This window comes from Lactuca serriola, chromosome 6 (assembly GCF_051521515.1).
Source record: "Lactuca serriola cultivar US96UC23 chromosome 6, Lser_US96UC23_V15, whole genome shotgun sequence".
In the NCBI taxonomy this organism is placed as follows: Eukaryota; Viridiplantae; Streptophyta; class Magnoliopsida; order Asterales; family Asteraceae; genus Lactuca; species Lactuca serriola.
In genome coordinates this window covers 69,272,448-69,278,138 of record NC_136413.1, presented here as the reverse complement: position 1 = coordinate 69,278,138, position 5,691 = coordinate 69,272,448, and the positions used below count along the sequence as shown (strand labels likewise).

Here is a 5,691-nt window from a genome sequence, read left to right as displayed (position 1 = left end):
TTTGAGAAAGTGCTTGTCCGATGCGACTCTCGAAACCCCTCTCGTCAAGATCGAAATCATTGGGAACCCTAACTTCGTAGAAGAACCTGTAGGAATCATGAACTGAGAGGTCAAGAGAATGAACTGAATCCGCATCCCGCTAGTGAATGTTCACTGGAACGCCAAGAGAATACCAGAGTTCACTTGGGAGCGCGAGGAACAATCGAATAGGAAGTACCCTCATCTCTTTTCTCGAATGTTCATACCTACTTCCTTGCCTAAACTCTAATTTCGGTACGAAATTCCCTCTAACGGGGGGATGATGTGACAACCCGAAATTTTCTATTGCCTTGAAAGCTCAGCCATTTAACCCAAATAAATGACAGACTTATTCCTGTTATCATTTAGCACAATTTAGAGTCTGTTCGAGCGTTTTGAGCCCAATACACTTAAGGAATAAGTGTTGGGGTTTATGTGCCGAAGCTATAGTACAACGAACGGGCCAGAAACACATCTACCTGGAGTTCATGGCAAGCACATGGGAGTTTACGGCCGTAAACTCCATGTGAGCCGTAAACTCCACCTTATATGGTGGAAATGTGGCCATTTGTTCATTCCATCCTCTTCCTTTGACTCAAATCCTCTCAACTACCATCCCGTTCTTCGTCCCTGATCATCAAAACTTGTAAGTTTCTTGTCCTAACTAGTTGATATTTTGACTTATCTAGTGATCTTACACCATTCCATCCGTGAAATCATTCCAGTTGAGTTGATCGTCAAGTGTTCTTAGTTTCACCAAGAACACCAAGAACACACACTAGTGTTCTTGGCCAAAATTGACCATTCAAGCCCCTAGATCATAAGTACTTATCCTAACTCATTATACACTAGGTTTAACATGTTTAGGGCTTAGAAATCATCAAGAAAAAAAGGAGGAATGAGAGTTTACGGTCAAGGGATTTTCTTGGGCCGTAAACTCCCTTTAAGGGTGCAATGATGCCTTTCCTTCCTTCCTTATGACCAGAACTTAGTCTAGAACCAACCACCATTGAAATAGGGACATTAATCATCAATGAAACCATGTCCTCATAGAGTTTACGGCCGTAAAACCCTAAGGAAATGGTCCATGGGCCGTAAACTCCATAAAAGGGGTCATATAGTGCCCCTAACCCTCCCCTACGACTTGTATAATTGACTAGGGCCTTGCATGCTTAATCTAGGAACACCAAAACACAAAATGATTGGGCACACATGAGTTTATGGCCGTAAACTCATGTGTTTACAACTATGAACTCCTCCAAAAGTCCACATGGAGCCCTAATCACTTCCTATGCCCTAGATTCGAGTCTAGCTTAATTCCTTGAGTGAGATAAGACCTTTAAACACCCCATGGCACCACAACCATGAGTTTACGGCCGTAAACTCATGGGGGAAATGGTCCCAGAACCGTAAACACCCTAAGGGCCATCATTTGAAGAGTAAACTCCAATGTGAGTCCATACACTCTTCATATGCAACCCTTGGTACTCCTAGCACTTGTAGCAAAGTGTTTTCATGCATTAGGATGTCTTTACTTTCATAATTAGTTATTAAATGACTAATTAGATACTTAAATGTATCATTACATGTTAAATAGGATTCGCATGTGTGGTAAAGTCCTCACTTTACACTTAGCATCCTATACCGTCCGTTCATCCGAATCACCCACGTCAGGTGAGTTCATACCCCTAAATTAACCTTTTAAATGATTTTAAATGCTTTTATGGGGGGAATACAAGTTGAACTATACAGTTATTAGATAAATCACATGTGATTGATAACTATATAGCAAAATGGATTTTGCTTGTCAAACTGCTTTATCCAGCTGAAGGTTTTCAAATCTCGTTTTAAAGTATGAATTCCTCTTTTAGATTATCAAAGATTTTCCAAAGGTTTTCAAAGCTTGTTTTATAAACGGACATCTAGTCATAAATTCTTAATTGTAAAATTTTCCAAAGGTTTTACCAAAGTTTCTTTCATGCTTTTATATTGATAAATGTATGCCTGTATATGTATAGTTATATAAGTAATGTTTAAAGGACTTAGGAAGGCTAGCTCGTCCTACCTCCTTTTCCTTGTTTGGATGTGGTTCTAGGGTATCGGTTATCCGTCCGAAGGTCGTTCAATTATTAGTTATATATCGTGTATAAAAATATAGTCATAAAAGTTTCCATCAACCAGTTCATTTCCTTTGGGTAGCAAAGGCATCCTTCCATTCATTATTTTTATACCTGAAATATTAATAACTATTATAGGAATAGTTAGGAGATTCTATTTACTCTTTCTAGTACGAAGAATTCCACAAGAGTCAGTTCATTCGTGAGTCTATACTAGTACTATATTACTTTAAATAGAATGTGACGTACTACCTCCCGATATGACGCTTCCTAGTGCCATCGCCGTGTAACCAGAGTCTCCTGGAGGGAGAACAAACATCATGTGTATAAATCTATATGGGACAGACACTCCCGCATCCTGACTGTTAGCTATAATCCGAGCCGGTAAGGCCCATGGGTGACATAATGTCACAACGCATCATGTGACCTGGAGGGTTATCAGATATTCGATCGTCAACCAGCATGGTTACATACGAGTTCACATTCACCCCTTTTATTTTAAACCTTTCCAGGCGTATTGTTCATTCGATACCCTCCTGGAGTCTATGTTTCATTTACGTTTAGACTGAACCAGGCGTATTGTTCATTCGATACCCTTCTGTAGTCTATGTTTTATTCACCTTTGGACTGAACCAGGCGTATTGTTCATTCGATACCCTCCTGGAGTCTATGTTTTATTCACCTTTGGACTGAACCAAGCGCATTGTTCATTCGATACCCTCCTGGAGTCTATGTTTTATTCACCTTTAGGATGATCCAGGCATATTGTTCATTCGATACCCTCCTGGAGTCTATGTTTTATTCACCTTTAGGCTGAGTCAGGCGTATTGTTCAATCGATACCCTCCTGGAGTCTATGTTTTATTCACCTTTAGACCGAGCTAGGCGTATTGTCCATTCAATACTTTCCTGGAGTCTATGTCTCATTTACTTTAGCCAGCAGTATTACTGCTGAGATATAATATTATTTTCCCCTATTATTTTACTTGTGATTTTCTCACAATTCCTTTAAAGTAAACACTATATTTTGATAATGATAGTACTTATGGGGAAATTACTCCTTAAACATAAAACCGTCGGGTCTTGGTAGAAGACTGCTTTTAATAGAGATAATCCTTGGTTTAAACATAAAACAATTGGATCTTGGTAGAAAACTACTTTTATTTAGAAAATATAGGATTTTCTGGAAAGAATTCTAATACTTTGTAGATTCTAAACTACCATCTTTCATGAGGTTATTTTGAATAGAAAGGTGTATTTATACTAATGTCATTAAATACTTATGAGCTCACCAGCATTATAAAAATGCTGATACTCGCTTTCGAAATAACTTGTATTCTCAGATCATCGATAGACAGGTACATCCGGGGAGCTTTTGCGATGTCGGCCTAGAACGAAGTTGCATCTATGTTATGTTATGTATTTACTTTGACGTTGCTATGAAATGTAACCTATGTAAAATTATTACTATTAATGCAATGGTTGTTGTACTTTGATTACTATACTGCATATGTTGTGATACTTGATATGACGTCGTCCACCCTAGAACGTATTCCGCCGTTCTCGGTTTTGGGATGTGACATCATGGGATCTTTAAGAGATAACATTTGTATCCACCACCAAGAGTAAGACACTTGGAATGATAGTTCTCATCTTGTATAAAATACTTCTTAATCCTTTAAGTGTTTAACACAATTAAGCACTAAAAGAAAAACATTTTATATGATCAAAACTTGAAAATAATCTTCAAAAGAAAGCCAAGAAGAAGAGCTTAAAGAAGCTATAGTTTTGGTGAAGAAAGAAAAGAGAAAAAGAGTAAAAGACTAGCCAAAAATGCAATATCCATGCATTCTTTTATACTCCATGAAAGTTAAAAGTTTCCCCATTTAATAATCTAAAGTATTCTCTGCACTTTATAGGCATGAGGAACAAAGGTGGAAAACTGACAAACAACCTCCATGCTTGAATAAGATATTTAGCTATGTCCTTTTAAGAATAGGACAAAAAGTTAGGCCAGTTTCTCTAACCAAAAAAGCTAACTAACTAGTAAGTCCTTAGTTTACCAAAGTGTCCAACACTTTGACATGACTTAATAAATCATAATATATGATATAATAACTAGTTTTTCTCTCTTTAATTGTTATTTTCACAAAAAAAAAATAACTATTCCATAATTAAATATAATAGTTGATTATTTATTAATAATCATATTAATAATAAATATTCAAAATATGTCAACTTGATAAATGTGTGCCCTAATAAGATCATATGTTATTAGCAATACCATTAAATAATGATTCTTTAACATATAGATCCAACAGTCTTCCACTTGCACACGATTCATTAGAGATTGACATAGACAGTAGTTGGGGTCTAGCAATAGGCTACTGCCCCTAACAACATACGAAGGGCAACATTTCATCAACAACCAATTTCAGGAGATCAAAGCTACAATTGTTACTAAGGTGTGGTATCAGTTATTCCTTTGTCTCAGACATCAAGTTGAACATGATATATGGATCGCGCTCAATGTCATTTGGTGTTCAACTTTTTAGTAAGGTCTTAGATGTCCATCTTGACTACATAGTCCTATCAAGTAGTTCATGTTATACCTAACGATGACCCTTATAACTGTCTTCATTATGATTGTAGCATAATGAAGGTAGTAGCTCAGATTTATATGAGGCTCTGTTCTAAAGTTCATGGCCCTTCAAAAATTCAAATCTCCTAAATAAACAGACTGATAGGATCAGTATTGGAGAGACGTGTCGAGCCGCACCTTAACTTGTTGAGAAAATTTCACGCCTAGAAATCTCCAATCACCAGAATCTTGGATTGAAGATTTCCGGGGGCAATTGTTGTAGGTATAAATATTGACTTATTATATCTTGAACTTGAACTAACATCCCGTGCAAGCCCAAGATCTTGAATTTATTAAGTATCTTGGCATGCCACTATATTTTCTATGAGAACTTGTGTAGGGAATCAAGGCTTAACGGAAAAGAAATAGACCAAGTCAATAACACATGGTCAATACTTGAAGAACGTTGAAGACCTTCGATAAATTCAGGTCAATAAAGGATCAAAGAGAATCCCAATATTCTCGAAATTTTAGTTATTATCATTATGTATAAAAAGACTAGTTGATCATATGCACACAAACACATTCACTTCTTCCTTTCTGATTCTGTCGACACTTGAGCACAATCACATTTTTCTAAGATCAGCTAACACCTATAATTATTACTCCCTCCGTCCCAAATTAATTGTCCACTTTTGACTTTTGGAGTCTTATTTCTTCAATTTTGACCTTAAATATTTTTATTTGTGTTATATATTACTTGATAAAACTTATAACAATGAAAAGATATTTAAAATAAAATCCATTCATATATTTTGCATCAAGTATTGGCTGTCGAAAACAAAAATATTTAAGGTCAAAGTTGAAGAATAAAGAATTCAAAAGTCAAACGTGGACAATTAATTTGGGACGGAGGTAGTATTATTTATTTAACATAAGTTAAAAGGCATGTGATTTTATCACCGTCTGAGGTTTT

At 36.3% G+C, this 5,691-nt stretch overlaps 1 long non-coding RNA gene across 1 annotated transcript; it reads left to right on the top strand.

Annotated features, from left to right (window-relative positions):
• The first annotated feature begins 4,523 nt into the window (after window positions 1-4,523).
• On the top strand, window positions 4,524-5,309 carry LOC145058375 (uncharacterized). The gene is made up of 2 exons (XR_013686367.1): window positions 4,524-4,693; window positions 4,787-5,309. It is a non-coding gene; the product is annotated as an uncharacterized LOC145058375 (long non-coding RNA).
• Window positions 5,310-5,691: the final 382 nt, after the last annotated feature.